The following is a 19,525-nucleotide window of genomic DNA, read 5'->3' as shown; positions in this document are numbered from 1 at the left end:
CATTGATTACAAGTGAATCATCTAAATGGTCTAGTTGTAAAGGTGAAAAAGGTCAAAGGACTGAAAAGTTGTAAAGGTGTAAAGGTCAAATGGTCTGAAGTCGAAAGGTCAAAACATGTAAAGGTCGAAAGTTCTAAAAAGGTCTAAATGGATCTAATGGGTCAAATTGGGTCAAAGTTCTAATGGGATCTAATGGGTCAAAGTGTATAAAGGGTCTTAATTTATCGATAGGGTCTTAAATGGTTGAAGGGTCTATAGTGTGTAATTTGAGGTATAAAGGGTCAGAGATGTCTATAGGGGCCCAAAGGGACTTAAAACATCGAAAAATGATCTAAAGGTCAAAGGGGTCAATGAGGTATTAAAAGGTCTGAAATGTGTGAAGGTCAAAAGGCCTAAAGGGTCTAAAGGGTAGAAAATGAGTCAAAGGGGTCTTAAGGTCATTAGGAGTTCTAAAGGGTCGAATGGGGGAAATAAGGTCTTAGGCGTCTAAGGGTTCTAAATGGTATAATGGGGTCTTAAGGTTCTAGAGGGTCTTTGGGCTATAAAGGGTATTTGGGGCCTTAAATAGTTTTAGGGTTCTATAGGGTCGTAATGGTCTTGAGAGTCTCAGGATTTTTTATTTTTTATTTATTTTTTGTATACTGAATCGAGGCTCGTGAAAGAGCTAACATTTACTTCACAAACAAATCAACCAGACAAACAAAACACACAAAAAGAGGGAGTGGAAAACAAGATGGGGAGAGAAGGGGAAGCACACAAACACAACATTTGAGAGCAGGGAGATGTGTGGAAGGGAGAGGGCTTGGGGGGAGGAGGCGTGGGAATGGGGGGTGGGGGGGTGGAGGGAGAAGTATAAAACACAAGGACACCAAGGACTTCCAGGACAGAAGTTGGTATTTCAAAAAAGTGGAATTGGGGTGAAATTAGCGGGGGTAGAAAAGATCAAGGTTTTGGATGGGGGAAGATAAGAGATGGTGGTGAACAGCAGTTTTAAAGACCTGGAGGGTGGAGTGGGATTGAAGAGAGTGAGGGAGTTTGTTCCAGAGGCGGGAGAAGAGAGGAATGAAGGAGTGAAGGTGAGCAGAGAGTCTTGATTTTGGCAGTTTGACCATAAGAGGGTTGCAGGCAGATCTTGTGCGACCTGTAGGAATATTTGCGGGACAGAGCCCAGAGAGAGCTAGGGGGGCAAGGCCAGAGAGGAGTCGGTAGAAGATGGAAAGACCACCAACCTGCCTGCGGTGAGTGAGTGAGAGGCCCTTGGAGTTAGCTTCATCGCGGGAGATTCCAATGATTCTGAATGCTTTGGTTTCAACAGCGTGAAGACGAGCTAGGTGTGAGGCAGGAGCACCAACCCAGAGGGGAGAGCAGTATTCCATTGAGCTGCGGATGAAAGCCTTGTATGTGGTGAGGAGCTCAGGTGTGCCAAGGAAGGACTTTGCACGACGGAGGATGCCCAGTCGGAGACTGGCTTTGGAGGCCAGATTTGAAATGTGGTTTTCCCAGGAAAGATCATGGCAGATAGTGAGACCCAAAAGCTTGAGTGACAGAACTTCTTGGAGAGGATTATTCAGAAAGTGGATGGGAGGGTTGTCCAGTCGGTCTTTTCGGAGAGACATCGTAAGAGTGTGAGATTTGTCAGGATTGAAAGACATGTTCCACTTGTTTGCCCAGTCTGTGATTTTGTCCAGGTCTGCAGAGAGTGAGGAGGCAGCAGACTGCCGATCTGAGGGATGAAGAATGGAGCGACAGAGAGTAGAGTCATCAGCAAAGAGATACAGAGGATTTTCCAGAGAGTCAGAGAGATCATTGAGGAAGACCACAGAAGCACAGGGCCCAGAACACTGCCTTGTGGAACTCCAGCCTGAACAGGAAGAGGAGATGAGAGAAACCCATTCAGGGCCACACGTTGACTACGACTAGAGAGGAAGTCCGCCAGCCATGCGTGGAGATTTCCATTGATACCAAAAGAGGAGAGTTTGGTGAGCAGAGCGGGGTGCCAGACCGTATCGAAGGCACGTGATATGTCAAGGGAGACTGCTCTAATTTCCTGTTTGGCATTGAGGACCTCCATCCATTGTTGAGAAAGCAGAAGCAGCATGTCCAGAGTAGAGTGTCCAGGTCTGAAACCAAATTGATGATCAGAGATCAAGGCATTGGAGAAGAGGAAAGATTTCATATCTGAAGCAATGATGGATTCCATGACTTTGCTGATAATTGGGAGAAGGCTGATTGGTCTGTAGTTGCTGGGATCTGTTTTTGCACCTTTTTTGTGCAAAGCGGTGATGTTGGCAGATTTCCAAGCAGATGGAAGATGACCTTGAGCAAAAGAGAGGGTGAAGAGAACAGAGAGAGGGAGTGAAAGAGCGGAAGAACAGGATTTTAGGACCCGTGGGCTGATGCCGTCAGGTCCAGTTGCAGAATCCGAGTCGAGGGTTGACAGAAACTTTTCCACCTTGTCAGGAGGAAAGGACACAGAGTCCAGGAGCAGCTGGGTACGACTGGGTACGGTGGGTACAGAGAGGGATGGGTTTGGGACAGAAGATTTAGAGGCAAACACAGAGTTGAGGCATTCAGCTTTTTCACGCGCGGAGTCAGCCGTGTGGCCATTTGAGGTGAGGGAGGGGATGGAGGGGGAACAAACACCAGAAACAGATTTGACCAGACGCCACCAGGATTTGGAAGAGGGAGACAGATAAGAGAGTTCGGTCCTGAGAATGGAGAGATATTGTTTCCTGGCTCTCCTGAGGGTGGACACACACTTGTTTCGGGCTTTGTGAAAGGAAATGAGATTTCCTTCCGTTGGATTTGCTTTCCAGGAGACGAAAGCAAGTTGTTTCTGGGCAATAGCCTCACCACAAGATTCCGTGTACCATGGACGGGAGGAAGGGTAAGACAACAGAAGACGAGATGGGATAAATCTGTGCATGAGAGAGAGCAGTTTGCTTTGGAAGAATTCCCAGGAAGAATTTATGTCAGAGGCAGTAGAGATGGGAGACCAGTCCAGATGATTGATGGCTGCTTGAAGACCGTGCCAGTTGGCCTGAGTGAAATGCCAGACTCGTCGACGCTGAGGAGGCTCTCTGAGAATGGTCAGAGAGATGTCCACTTTAACAAGCACATGATCAGAAGAGCCGATTGGAGCAGAAGAAGAGCAGCAGACATTTTCAGGGAAGTTAGTCATAACCAAGTCCAGAAGAGAAGATGCTCCGTTGACTGAAATCCGGGTCGGGAAATTGACAGATTGTGTCAGTCCCAGTGAGTCACAGAAGTCCTTTGCTGAAGAGCCATGGCTGGTGAGAGCGGTACCCACACCCAGCCAACTGGCATGGTGACAGTTGAAATCACCACATATGAGGAAGAGAGAGTTGGGATGGGTAGATAGAAGTTGGTCCATATTCTCAGACAGCGAGATGTAGATGGAGTCATCACTGTTTGGTGGACGGTACAACACACATATGAACAAAAGGTGGGAGCGAAGGGGAAGCCGTAGCCAAAGGTATTCCTGGGGGTGAGGTGGGGAGAGGGCAGTGCAGGGCGAGTGAGGATTCTAAAGGAGCTTAGGGTTCTGAAGGATATTAGGGGTCTTGAGGGTATGAGGGGGTCTATAGTGTCTTTAAGGTCTACTGGGTATTAGGCTTCTGAAGTGTCTTAGGGGTCTTAAGAGTCCCCTTTTTAAAGCAATGTTTTATGGCCGGATGCCCTTCCTGCCGCCAACCCTGTTAGTCACCTCTTGCAACGCACAGAGAATTACCAGTAAAATGGTAATGAATTTGCCAACCTCAGAAGAATGACAGACTGAGTCAACCACCCTGTTGTTGATTCAGTGATTGACCGGGATTCAAACCCAGGATCCTAGGATCCCAAGCCGGCACCCTAACCACTTAGCCAACACCAGGCTTTTACAAAAGCAATTTGAATGTTGACGAATAAATCATAAATTGCAGAACAGATGATTTTTCATATGTTTTTAGTCGTGTTATCGAACGAAGTGCCTAATATCCGAAGATCTACTTGTACGTGCACATCAGCAGCTTCATTTAGCATTAAAATCACTGTTTCCACCATCATTCTGCCACCCTCAATCCACCTACCCCAAATACCTTGCAATCTTCCACACTAGGGACTATCATTATCTTCCATCTTCAGGTTTTAGCAAAAGGCAATGTGGTTGACATTTTCCAATTAGCAAAGGGCCGTGCCTGGAGAATTCCTTATCACATGGCTCCATTTGTAAAATATACCTCGTATAACCCGTCAAGACATTTTCTGAGGGGAATTTCTTCTTCTTTCTTTTTTTTTTTTTTTTGCTTTTCTATCCACCTCGAGGAAAATGGCTCAGCTTGCTATCACCATCAATGCACTACACACACTTAACAGAGCTGCTAAAGCAGTCTCTTGGCATGGTTGTGCTGGGAGCTGTTATTGCCTTCCCAGCAATTAGTCAGGGAAGAAAATTCGAAATTCTTTAAGGTCTTCAAGAAGGCTATTCACCACAATATCAGATCATCCCCATCCATAACCATTATCTATTCTACCCCCATTAACTCTCCATAAGCCCACTTTTTTCCAAATGTCCAGTCTTTCCTTCCTGAGGGTTTGCTTCTTTATCCGTCTTGTCCACCCTGTGCATCCTCCGGCCCCGATCCCTCATTCCTCTACACATCCATTATTTGACCAAGTTTCCCTCTATTTTGTCACACTCTCTACTATTCCTTTTGTTCTGCTACATCCTGATCCATTCTATGTTCTAGCACCTCCATGATCCATGACTTTGTCTACAAATAATAACAAGAAAGAGCAATCAGAGATTGCAGACCCTCGCCTAGACGTGTTTGTGTGGTGTATTTTGTGTGGTGTTTATTAGCTGCTGTATTTGTGTGGTTTATTGACCACGTAGATTTATTTTCAATCCAAACCACGTGCATCTCTTACTATAATTCACCAAATGTCCGTCTGTCTGTCTGTTCGAAGGTACCGTAAAAACTGCTGAACCAATCGCAAATATATTTTCGGTGGGTAATCCTTGGATCCCCAGGAGTAAAATAAGCTATTTAGTTTTCCCAATTTCAGCTTTAGTCTCCAGCATTCTCAGGTTTGGACTCCGGCATAACATTCGCGTTCACACGACGTTCATTGTGACGTCTTCTTACGTCGAGCAACGGTACCCGCCCTATGGGCGGGGCTTCAATTGGGAGGCCCAAATGAAAAGGCTAAATATCGGAAATTGAAGGCTTTTTTTTCTTTTGAACGATTTATATAAACATCCGTTAAATCTCGATCGGTGCAGTCGTTTGTGCGGCACCCGGGAAAATAACGTCATGCGGGAGCAAGTATCAGCAGGATGTGGCAGTGTGGGAGTCCACGTTTGCACCGATCGCTGCACTGTGTGCCGCACAAACGACTGCACCGATCGCTGCACCGTGTGCCACACAAACGACTGCACCGATCGCTGAACGGCTGCATCGATCAGATGTGGCATGAAGGAGGATCTGCACTTCGGCATGAAGGAGGTTCAGATCTAACAGATCGCTGTCTCCATCGATCTTGCCAAGGCCGTAACACCTATCGGCTCAAAATCCTTTTAACTGCAGATTTGGTACAGTTACACGTTTCGGGAATTTGGTACACGTATAGGGAGTACATACAACATAGCGATTGTGAACACGATTATCGATCACGATTCACGATCACGATCATCACGATCATAGTGTATCGATCACGATTTGAAACACGATGGAATAATATTTACCGATATGAACAGTGATGTGGCTTTTATTGAAATTCTAAAGATACAGTTTAGATTTTGATGATCTGCGTGTGATATGATTCAACGGATGTTCATATGAATCGTTTAAAAGAAAAAAGCCTTCAATTTCTGATATTTTGCCATCGCCATATGCAGATTCGCCACGGACCCACGATCGATGTTTCTCTACGTGAACGTACCCGTTTGTTTGCGAACGGGTAAGTTTTTCATGGAAGTCCTTCACGAACTTGCTGTCCATGTCTGACGTGCAGCTGAAGGTGCGACAGGGATGTGGAATTTATTGGTTTCATGCTTCAGCATTCACCGTATCTGCATTGCCTGTTTGCTTCTGGCCTCCCACCCGTGCATAGCACGGGTATTTCTCTAGTCAATTTAATTCTCCCATGCAATGTTTTGTAGATCACGTTCAAGAAATTTCAAACTAATCACATCAATGATCAAGCATTCTACTTGTCTAATTATGACGTCATCATGAAGACACTGATGAAACAATCATGAATATATGTTGTTCCCCATGGGGAGTACTTCACAATGAGCCATGTATCAATTTTCTCCATGGAGTGGTTTCGGAGATATAGAGGTGCAAAGTTGTTCGTTTTTCCCAAGATGGCGCCCGTACCACGTGGCTTATGACGTCATAATTTTCATAAGAAACTTCTACAGGAGGAGGCGCTCCGATAGTGAAAATTTCGTGTCAATCGGACCAACGGTTGCAGAGTAAAGCACACTCACTCTGTGTGGACAGACAAACAAACAGACCCAAATGCAATAGCTTCTCCTCTGGCGCGGGTAATACAACAAAACAACATGCATTTTAAGGCCATTTTCCCTGCAAGAGTGGGGGTTAGCCTTGCGGTCCCCATGACAATCTTCTCCATTTTGCCCTATTTTCTGCATCTCCCCTTGTTAACCCCCTTGCCCGCATTTCTTCTTCGACCATCTTCAGCCAAGTCTTTCTCGGTCTTCCCCATTCTCTACTTCCTTCGACATTCACATCACTCTTCTCAACCAGTCACTTTCATCCTTCCTCAACACATGACCAAACCATCTCAAACTGTTTCTCTTCACAGCATCCATCACAGGCTCTATTCCCATCATCTTTCGCAATTCATCATTTGTCTTCCTCTCTCTCAAGGATACTCCACACATCCACCAAACCATTCGCATTACCACCCTTTCCAGCCTTCGTTGCTGCTCTACGTTCATTACCCGTGTCTCGCTCCCATAAATCATAACACTTCTCACACATGCAGCATACACCTTTCCCTTCAGCTTCAACGACACTCCCCTCCTCGTCAGCACGCCACTCAGTTCCCGAAACTTCTTCCATGCACATCTCACTCCAGCAACATTTGCTGAGTCTGATCCACCTTCTCCATTCAGCATGTCTCCGAGGTAACAAAATGTTTTCACACTTTCCAGCTTCATGCCGTCTCCAAGATCCAACTCAACATTTCCTCCATCTGCAGCTCCCTCTATGCACACCTTACACTTGAATGTGGCTGCCACACTGGTTAATCACACTCTCAAACCACTACATTTTTGATGAACCCACTCAGCGCACATTGTATATTGAATGGAATTCACACCAACACCCTTCCTGCACACAGGACATGGCCACTTCCCAGTTCTTTCCACCTCACCACATGCTTTCCCACTTGCCATCACCTTCGTTTTTCTGATATTCACCTTCAGACCTTTTGTCTCCATACATTCCTTCCACTTGTTCATCTTCTCCTTCAGTCCATCCATACTTTCTGCAATCAACACCAGATCATCTGCATACAACAAGCCCCACAGTAAACCCTCCTTTACGTTCCGAGCCAGCACCTCCATCACAGCTACAAATAGTAGTGGACTTAGTACCGACCCCTGATGCACTCCCACCTTCACCTCAAACTCACCACTGTTCCCGTCCTTCGTCCTTATAGCTGTGATGGCGCTCTTTGGTACCTTGCCATCACTACTCTGATCAACCATTCCTCCACTCATAACTTCCTCAATGCCCATATCACTACTTCACGTGGAACCCTATCGAATGCTTTCTCCAGATCAACAAACCCAAGAAACAACTTATTCCTCTTCTCCATGTACTTCTCCTGCAACTGCCTCACAATAAAAAGCACGTCTGTCGTTCCTCTTCCTGGCATAAATCCAAACTGCATTTCGTCAATCTTCACTTTCTTCCTTATCCTCCTCTCCAACACCCTTTCCAATACCTTCATTCCATGCTCCAATAACTTTATCGCTCGATACGAGCCACAGTCCAGAGGGTCACCTTTCCCCTTGTATAGAGGGACGAGGGTACTCAGTTCCCAATCCACTGGAATGCCGCCTTCTTTCACCACCAGATTGCAGATCTCTGTCATTCTCTTCACAACCTCAATTTCCCGCTGCCTTCAACATATCTCCCACAACTCCCGTCGGCCCTGCCGCTTTTCTACTCTTCATTGCTTTTATCGCTTCCTCAACTTCCTTCTCGGTTATCTTCTCTGCCGGTCCTAAAACTGGGTTACTCTCTATGTTGCCATCCCATTCATTCTCTGCATTCAACAGTATTTCCATATATCTCTTCCATCTTCCTTTAATTCCATCTGGGTCCACAACGATTTGTCCCACTTCATCCTTCAAGCAACTCACCCCCATCACATCACACCTCTCTTTTGCTATCTGCTTTGCAATCCTGAATACCGCTCTCTGACACTCTTCCAAATCCAAGCGTTCTCCAAACATTTTCCTACATTCCTCCTGAGCCTTTGCTACCTCTTTCTTTGCAGCATTCTTGGCTGCCTTATAACTTTCATGCTCTGCCTTTTCTGCCCCCATACCCTTCGCCTTCTGCCACTCCTTGAACTTCTTCCTCTTCTCGTCAATCTTCTTTCCAACTTCATCATCCCACCACCATGTTTCCGAGTGCCTTGGTGGTCCTTTTGTCCATCCACATACCTCACTAACGGCTCCCAACAGACTATCTTTCATTGACATCCAACCACTTTCAAGCTCAACCACATCATCCTCGACCCTACTCAGCCTCTCTTTTAATGCCTCCCTTACTGTCACCTCTTTCAACCTCCACACCTTCATTCTCGGTTGGTACTTCACCCGCCGAGCTCTCCTCGCACCTTTCACCCTTATGTCGAAGACAACCAAGTGGTGCTGTGAAACAGCCTCATCCCCCGGGATCACCTTTGTGTCCCAGAGGTGCCCCCTATCTCGCCTACACACCAGCAGGTAGTCAACAGTTGTCGTCGACCCACCTGACGTGTATGTAACAAGCTTATTATCCTCTTTCTGGAACTGAGTATTACAAATCAACAAATCAGCTCCATCAGCAAACTCCAAAATCCTTTCACCTTCTCCATTTCTCACACCATATCCGTAACCCCCATGAACTCCCTCAAAACCGTCCATACTCCTTCCCACATGTCCACTTAGGTCTCCTCCTACCACAACAACTTCCTTATCTTTCACGTTTTCCATCAGCTTCTCTATTGCACACCAGAACTTGTCCTTCTCTTCATCGCTCCGACCAACCTGCGGAGCATATCCCGAGATGACGTTCACGAAGAGCTTTCCAATCATCATTTTCACCATCATCAACCTATCACTCACTCTAGTCACACTCACCACACTGTCTACAAACTCCTCAGAAAACAGGACACCAACACCATGCATGCCTTCTGGGCACCCTTGCCACACAAACTTGTATTTCTGTCCCTGCCTACCCTTCACCATTCTCACACCACTTCCCTTCCATCTCGTCTCCTGCACACAACATATGTCCACTCTTCTTCTGACCAATACTTCTACCACTTCTCCTGATCTCCCTGTCATTGTGCCTACATTCCATGTCCCAAACCTCAGAAACCGATCTCCACGTCGGGCATCAGACATTTCGTCATCATAAATGGAGTGATTTCCACCCTTGCTTCGATCGGGTTCCCCACCTTGAGTTTTGACGAGAGGGAGTGGGGTCCCCCACGGGGTACTTCGGGCTGTACCCTGCCCATATGTAGTTGTAATTGTCATGGTTCCCTTTTTGAGGCAATGTTTTTATGGCCGGATGCCCTTCCTGACGCCAACTCTTTTAGTCGCCACTTACGACACGCAGGGATACGGTGTACCTATTCTAAACCGGGGTAAACACCGAGGGTAATAATCTATATTATAAGCATGAAAGGTTGTCTGTTTGTTTGTTTGTTCTGAAACAGCGTCGCCATTTCTCAATGGATATTCACCAAATTTGGCACAGGGGTCCCTATGCACCACAGAATCACTGATGAACCAAAAAATTCCAACGCCAACAATGAATGTTTTTCACTCAGTGGTGTCATATACTACTCAACACTAACGTATGATTTTCAGTCCATATGGATATTGTTCTTCACTCAGTGGTGTCATATACTACTCAACACTAACGTTTCAATAAATTTGTGTTTTTCTCCTTTCTTACAGACAATCACTTCTCAGTAACTTCGTAAATGGGACCTAAGAGGCAATGTTCTGCAAGTGCAGATGCACATGCAATACAAGTACAACAAAAGAGACAAAGAGAGTCCTCAGCAGAGAGAGAAGCTCGACTTGCAGCCCAGTTAGCCAGACAGGCACAACTGAGATCAGCTCAAACTCCTGCTCAAACACAAGCGTGAATTGCTGCACAGCAGACCAGACAGGCACAACTGAGATCAGCTCAAACTCCTGCTCAAACACAAGCGTGAATTGCTGCACAGCAGACCAGACAGGCACAACTCAGATCAGCTCAAACTCCTGCTCAAACACAAGCGTGAATTGCTGCACAGCAGACCAGGCAGACAGCACTCAGGACTGCAGAAACTCCGGCCCAGACAACTTCTAGAAAAGCGGCTGATTTAGCCAGACATTCAGCAGCCAGGGCAGCAGAAACTCCGGTCCAGACAAGAGCACGACTTGATGCACACCACACCAGGCAGACAGCAGTGAGAGCAAGCAAGTGGCAGAACAAGAAGCTTGCTGCCTTTCAATATGACTCCTCCATCAACTATGAAGGTGATTCTATTGTTCACATCGGTGGAATGTATGTCATCTGTAAACACCATAGAGCAAAGAAGTGGAAGGCTGAATCACCTGGAATGTGTTGTGCTGGAGGCAAAGTACTTCTCCCACCCCTCACAGAACCACCTGAACCACTAAAGTCACTTTTAGCTGGCAGCAACAGAGACTCCCACCATTTCTTGGCAAACATACGAAAGTACAACTCCTGCTTTCAAATTACCTCATTTGGTACTACAAGCATTGTGCAGCAACAAATATGGATGCCAACTTTTAAGGTTCAGGGACAGGTTTACCATTTGGCTGGTTCGCTTTTGCCCTTACCTAATGAAGACCCAAAGTTTCTTCAAATTTATTTCCTGGGTGATGAGCAGCAGCAGGTACAGCAGCGCTGCAGAAATATTACAACTGTCAGAGAGGAAATTGTGCTGGCCCTTCAGCAGATGCTCCATGCTCATAATAATTATGTTAAGAGTTTTCACACTACTTTGCATAATCAACACAGCCAAACTGGAAAGTAATCATCCATGCTGACAGAACTCCAACAGGACAGCATCCACGGCGCTTTAATGCTCCTACTGTTTCGGATGTGGCTGTCCTCATATCTGGACAAATATTCAATCGGCGAGACATCATTCTCCAACAGCAAGATGACAAACTGATTCGTATTTCTGAAACTAATAAGGCCTATGATGCCTTGCAGTATCCTCTCATATTCTGGAAAGGTGAGGATGGATATCACTTTGAACACCAAAGACATGATGGGGAAAAAGTGTCTGCCAATGACTTCTATTCCTCCCGAATTATGGTCAGACAAATGGACAGTCATATTCTGCGATATGGTCAGCTCTTCCACCAATTCATTGTTGACATGTATGCCAAGATTGAGTCTGAGCGATTGTGCTACATCAGACACAGCCAGAAGAGATTAAGAGTGGAAAGCTATGTTCACCTTAGAGATGCTGTTGCAAATGATGGTCATGCTGCCAATGTTGGACAGTTGGTTATACTGCCCTCTTCATTCACAGGGGGTCCTCGCTACATGCATGAAAACACACAGGATGCCATGACTTATGTTCGCTACTGTGGTAGACCTGATCTGTTTATCACTTTTACCTGCAATCCTACATGGCCCGAGATCACAGCAGAACTTATGCTTGGTCAGACAGCCCAAGACAGGCATGATCTTCTTGCCAGAGTGTTTCGCCCGAAGGTTATTTCACTTATGAATCTCATCACAAAAGGTGCTGTTTTTGGAGATTGCAGATGTTACATGTACTCCATTGAATGGCAAAAGCATGGATTGCCACACATCCACATTTTGGTCTGGCTTAAGGATAAGATTCGTCCAGCTCAGGTAGATGATATCATCAGTGCAGAGATTCCAAATCCTACCGTGGACAAAGTATTGCACGAAGTAGTGGTGAAGCACATGCTCCATGGTCCCTGTGGTCACATCAACACTCATTCTCCTTGCATGAAAGTGGAAAAATGCACAAAACGATACCCCAGACCTCTTCTTACAGAAACTCAGACAGATCAGGATGGATATCCTTTGTACAGAAGAAAGCCAGGTGATGGAGGCTTCACCACTACTCTCAGAGTGAAACAACAAGAAATTGTCATTGACAATCAGTGGGTGGTGCCCTTCAACCCTCTCCTTTCACGCATCTTCAAATCACACATTAATGTTGAAGCATGCTACTCAGTCAAGTCTATCAAGTATGTCTTGAAGTACGTCAACAAAGGTACTGATCAGGCAGTCTTTGGTCTGCAGAGAGAGGAAACCAAAAATGATGAGGTACCAGCATATCAGATGGGTCGTTACATCAGCAGTAATGAGGCTGTGTGGCGTATTCTGAACTTTCCCATTCATGAACGCCACCCCAGTGTTATGCATCTTGAGATCCATTTGGAAAATGGGGAAAGAGTTTACTTCACAGAAGAAACCGTGCTGCAGCGAGCCCAGCAGCCACCTAGGACCAAACTAACTGCATTCTTTGATTTGTGCAAACAGGCTTCCTTTGCTAGAAGTCTTCTCTACTGTGAAGTGCCCAGATATTACACCTGGCAAGAAGGGAAAAAGGCATTTCAGCCAAGAAAGCAAGGTGCAACAATCCCTGAACACCCTCACATCAGATCCAGTTAAGTGTTAGGTCGTGTCTACACTGTTCCTCCCAGCAACTCTGAGTACTTATATCTCAGACTCCTCCTGCACAACATTCATGGTCCAACCTCATTCCAGGATTTCAAGACAGTTGCTGGATATGTCTGTGCAACATACCGTGAAGCTTGCCTGAGAGGAGGTCTCTTGGAAGATGATGCACACTGGAACAGTACCTTGGAAGAGGCTGCAGTCTCGCATTCTCCAAGCAAGATGAGGAGCCTCTTTGCTATCATTATCTGTGCCTTTTCACCATCCAATCCTGAGCAACTTTGGCATAAATCCTGAGCAACTTTGGCATAAATCCTGAGCAACTTTGTCACCAGGCCAGCATGACAGAAGACATACTGTATCAAGCACAACAAGAGTCAAAAAACCCAAACCTGCAGTTTACCTCTGCCATGTACAACCAAGAACTGGTACTCATTGAAAATACTGTACAGTCCATGGTTGGCAAGGATCTTCAACAGTGTGGACTGCCTGCTCCTGTACGAACTGAACCTGCAACTCTCAGTCGAGAGATGCTTCAGGCAACCACCTATGACATTCAACAGCTGCAACAGTATGTCCACCAAAATGAACCACTCTTGGTTCCAGATCAAAAAGAAGCTTATACAAGGATCAAACAATTGTTGACATCTGACTCGGGTGGAATTGTTTTCCTTGATGCCCCTGGTGGAACAGGCAAAACGTTTTTGATCAACTTAATTTTGGCACAAGTTCGTTCACTACAGCAGATTGTTATGGCAGTGGCCTCATCTGGAATTGCTGCAACTTTGCTCACAGGTGGCAGGACTGCTCATTCTGCCTTTAAGCTGCCACTCAACCTGGCCCACAATGAGAGTCCTGTGTGCAATATTGGCAAAGGATCTGGACAGGCACAGGTTCTAAAGCAGGCCAAGCTGATAGTATGGGATGAGTGCACAATGTCTCACAGACTTGCATTTGAGGCTCTCGATCGCACCTTACAGGATCTCGGAGGTAACACTAAAATCATGGGTGGAGTCACACTCTTGCTCTCTGGAGATTTCAGGCAAACTCTACCAGTCATTCCAAAGGGTACACCTGCTGATGAGTTGAGAGCATGCCTCAAAGAATCCTATATTTGGAGACGAGTGGAAAAACTCCATCTTTCTACCAACATGAGAGTTGCACTTAATAGAGATGTCTCAGCAGACCAGTTTCCAAAGGTTTTGCTTCAACTGGGCAATGGTCAGCTACCAGTAGACACTGAGACTGGAGATGTCACAATACCCCCAAATTGTGGAACAATCATCAACACATCTGAAGAAATGCTATTAAAGGTTTATCCTAGCCTCTCACAGAATTATAAAAACCATGAGTGGTTTTGTGAACGTGCCATCCATGCTCCCAAGAATGACATTGTGCAGGATATTAATGCCACCATCATTCAACAGCTACCAGACCAATCCACATGGTACAAGTCAGTTGACACTGTAGTTGATCTTGACGACGTTGTCAACTATCCAACAGAGTTTCTAAACTCTCTTCAGCTCACCGGCGTTCCACCTCACAATCTGCAACTGAAAGTGGGAGCCCCCATTATGTTGCTACGAAATTTGGATGCACCAAAACTCTGTAGCGGTACAAGACTCGCTGTCAAAACTCTTATGCCCCATGTGATCGAAGCCAACATTATGACTGGTTGTGCCAAGGGAGAGGATGTTTTTATTCCACGGATTCCCATCATCCCAACAGATATGCCATTTCAGTTCAAGCGCCTTCAGTTTCCAGTGAGACGATCATTTGCTATGACCATCAACAAGTCTCAGGGACAGTCTCTCAAGGTTGCTGGAGTTGAACTGACAAGTCCATGTTTCTCTCATGGTCAACTCTACGTTGCATGCTCACGTGTTGGGGCAAGCACACATCTTTTCATCAGAGCACCAAACGGCAGAACAAGAAATGTTGTCTACCCCAGAGCTCTTGCTGACTAAAACACATGTCTGTTAATATTTTACCTAGGCAGCGCTGGTGGCCCAGTGGATCATGTGCTTGCTTGCCACGCAGACGATCCGCGTTCCAATCCCAGCAGCGGCAAAAATTTGTGAAGACCACCAAATGTAGCCCGTTCTGAGATATAGTCCCTAAATGGATTGAACTTGGACCTAAATCACCAACTCACTCACTCATTTTTAACTTAAATGACAACTTATAGCAAGTTCTTATGTTATGTACATATAATTACATACAACATGAACTACATAACAACTTGCTATAAGTCAAGTCATTTACTTTCTACATATTTGGAACCCGGGCAACGCCGGGTACCTTTGCTAATTAATATTTTATATAATATTAATTATATAATAAATAATGTAATTAATATAATAAACTGGCCGAGATGCTGGAAATAACTCGCCCGCTCTTCACTAAAGACACTGAGGGATCTTGTGTTGGCAGACAGACAAAGGTGGTTGGCAGACTAGTGTTGGCAGACGGTTCCTCCGGCTTCCGATGGATTGTACACACTGTACACATTGGTCATTGATGTATCGTCCTGGCTTGCGAATCACAAAATGTGATAGTTTCGAGCTGGGTCAAGATTTAAACCCAGGTTAGACAGCTCAGAGGTGAGATTAAAACCTAGGTGCGCATACATCCAAGCTACCCTGCCAACCCCAACTTGCTACACCTGCAATAAATGTATTGGCATCCACACCATAGTTATAGTTATTGAATATACATTTCGGCCCCGGATTCGATTACAAGTTAGGTCTGCTGGTTGAATTATTACTGATCACTGTGGCTGTGCTTCTGATGCAGTGCCCTTGCATGTTAGGGCAGGAACTTTGAATTTGACCTGGGATGTACCGGCCGCATTCCATAAAGATTTCCTTAAAAAATCCAAAAACACTGACTCTTTGCGAAAGACACCACGGTATTTTTAATGTCCACCAGCAAATGCTTGCAGATGGATACCTGGCATAACAACTATTTGATGTTAACATCCATCCATGCGACAGCACACTCATTCATGCAATGAGCAGCGCGAGAAACACCAATCTGGCAATTTTTCATCGGGCCTAGAATCAACTCCAAGCTAGACAGCTCAGAGGAAAACACTACCTCTGAGACATAAGGTTAGACAAACAGATAATAACACTTTCCTTCATTATCTAAGGGACTTTTAAACATTGAACTCAAATGCAATAAATACATAAAACTCACGATTGGGATTATACCACATATATTTTGCCGATTGCAACCCTTTTGCTGAAACCCGTGCTCTCAATGAATGCTTTGTAGAAATCATGGTAAAAGTGCAGAGAGTGCAGCTCAAGTTTTGATATCCCAAGGACAGAGCATTCTGCAATTTCAACATGGACCACAATTCATCTTCTCCTTATAATGTGCCGCCCTACACCTGCAAGGCACATTTGATAGGGATTACGGGTCAGACCAGTCAGTTTTCTTAAAATACATTTTATACACAACTTCATGATGATGTGCTACTTTCTACTTCGTGGAAGGATCAGAGCACACTGCCCAGGAAAGGATTGTACTGTATATAAAACGATGTCTCAATAGTGGGTAAGACCACCTTTGGCTTGAACATTTGGCATGGATTCCACAAGATCTGTATTTATTAGTTTATGAGCACCAAGCATAGCTGGTCCAGTAACACGCCATTCCAAGGCATATCCGACAACAACAACAACATGCATTTTAAAGGCCATTTTCCCTACTAGAGCGGGGGTTAGCCTTGCGGTCCCCATGACAATCTTCTCCATTTTGCCCTATTTTCTGCATCTCTCCTTGTTAACCCCCTTGCCCGCATTTCTTCTTCCACCATCTTTAGCCAAGTCTTTCTCGGTCTTCCCAGTCCTCTACTTCCTTCTACATTCATTTCCATCACTCTTCTCAACCAGTCACTTTCATCCTTCCTCAAGACATGACCAAACCATCTCAACCTGTTCCTCTTCACAGCATCAATCACAGGCTCTATTCCCATCATCTTTCGCAATTCATCATTTGTCTTCCTCTCTCTCAACGATACTCCGCACATCCGTCGAACCATTCGCATTTCCAGCCTTACCAACCTTCGTTGCTGCTCTACGTTCATTACCCATGTCTCGCTCCCATAAATCATAACACTTCTCACACATGCAGCATACACCTTTCCCTTCAGCTTCAACGACACTCCCCTCATCATCAGCACGCCACTCAGTTCCTGAAACTTCTTCCATGCACATCTCACTCGAGCAACCGTTGCCCAGTCTGATCCACCTTCTCCATTCAGCATGTCTCCGAGGTAGCAAAATGTTTTCACACCTTCCAGCTTCACGCCGTCTCCAAGATCCAACTCAACATTTCCTCCATGTGCATCTCCCTCTGTGCACACCTTACATTTGAATGTAGCTGCCACACTGGTTAATGACCCTCTCAGACCACTACATTTTTGATGAACCCACTCAGCGCACATTGTACATTGAATGGAGTTCACTCCGACACCCTTCCTGCACACAGCACAGGGCCACTTCCCAGTTCTTTCCACCTCAACACATGCTTTACCACTTGCCATCACCTTCGTCTTTCCGATATTCACCTTCAGACCTTTTGTCTCCATACATTCCTTCCACTTGTTCATCTTTTCCTTCAGTCCATCCATACTTTCCGCAATCAACACCAGATCATCTGCATACAACAACTCCCACGGTAAACCCTCCTTTACGTTCTGAGCCAGCACCTCCATCACAGCTACAAATAGTAGTGGACTTAGTACCGACCCCTGATGCACTCCCACCCTCACCTCAAACTCACCACTGTTCCCGTCCTTCGTCCTTACAGCTGTGCGCGCTCTTTTGTACATTGCCATCACTACTCTGATCAACCATTCCTCCACTCCTAACTTCCTCATTGCCCATGTCAATACTTTGCGTGGAACCCGATCGAATGCTTTCTCCAGATCAACAAACCCAAGAAACAACTTCATCCTCTTCTCCATGTACTTCTCCTACAACTGCCTCACAATAAAAGGCGAGCCTGTCGTCCCTCTTCCTGGCATAAATGCAAACTGCATTTCGTCGATATTCACTTTCTTCCTTATACTCCTCTCCAACACCCTTTCCAATACCTTCACTCCATGCTCCAATAACTTTATCGCTCGGAACGAGCCACACTCTAGAGGGTCACCTTTCCCCTTGTATAGAGGGACGAGGGTACTCAGTTCCCAATCCACTGGAATGCGGCCTTCTTTCACCGCCAGATTACAGATCTCTGTCATTCTCTTCACACCCCAACTTCCTGCTGCCTTCAACATATCTCCCACAACTCCCGTCGGCCCTCCCGCTTTTCTACTCTTCATTGCTTTTATCGCTTCCTCAACTTCCTTCTCAGTTATCTTCTCTGCCGGTCCTAAAACTGGGTTACTCTCGATGTTGCCATCCCATTCATTCTCTGTATTCAACAGCATTTCCATATATCTTTTCCATCTTCCTTTAATTCCATCTGGGTCCACAACGATTTGTCCCACTTCATCCTTCAAGCAACTCACCCCCATCACATCACACCTCTCTTTCGCTATCTGCTTTGCAATCCTGAATACTGCTCTCTCACCCTCTTCCGAATCCAAGCATTCTCCGAACATTTTCCTACATGCCTCCTGCACCTTTGCCACCTCTTTCTTTGCAGCCTTCTTGGCTGCCTTATAACTTTCATGCTCTGCTGTTTCTGCTCCCTCACCCTACACCTTCTGCCACTCCTTGAACTTCATTCTCTTCTCGTCAATCCTCTTTCCAACTTCATCATCCCACCACCATGTTTCCGAGTGCCTCGGTGGTCCTTTTGTCCATCCACATACCTCACCAACGGCTCCCAACAGACTAGCTTTCATTGACATCCAACCATTTTCAAGCTCAACCACATCATCCTCTACCCAACTCAGCCTCTCTTTTAATGCCTCCCTTACTGTCACCTCTTTCAACCTCCACACCTTCATTCTCGGTTGGTACTTCACCCGCCGAGCTCTCCTTGCACCTTTCACCCTTATGTCGCAGACAACCAAGTGGTGCTGTGAAACAGCCTCCTCCCCCGGGATCAACTTTGTGTCCCGGAGGTGCCCCCTATCTCGCCTACGCACCATCAGGTAGTCAACGGTTGTCGTCGACCCACCTGACGTGTATGTAGCAAGCTTATTATCCTCTTTCTGGAACTGAGTATTACAAATCAACAAATCAGCTCCATCAGCAAACTTCAAAATCCTTTCACCTTCTCCATTTCTCACACCATATCCGTAACCCCCATGAACTCCCTCAAAACCATCCATACTCCTTCCCACATGTCCATTTAGGTCTCCTCCTACCACAACAACTTCCTCATCTTTCACGTTTTCCATCAGCTTCTCCATCGCACACCAGAACTTGTCCTTCTCTTCATCGCTCCGACCAACCTGCGAAGCATATCCCGAGATGACGTTCACCAAGAGCTTTCCAATCATCATTTTCACCATCATCAACCTATCACTCACTCCAGTCACACTCACCACACTGTCTACAAACTCCTCAGAAAACAGGACTCCCTCACCATTCACGCCCTCCAGGCAC

The sequence above is a fragment of the Myxine glutinosa genome, chromosome 4 (genome assembly GCF_964187855.1).
Source record: "Myxine glutinosa chromosome 4, kmMyxGlut1.1, whole genome shotgun sequence".
NCBI lineage: Eukaryota > Metazoa > Chordata > Myxini > Myxiniformes > Myxinidae > Myxine > Myxine glutinosa.
This window is presented reverse-complemented; position numbering follows the sequence as displayed.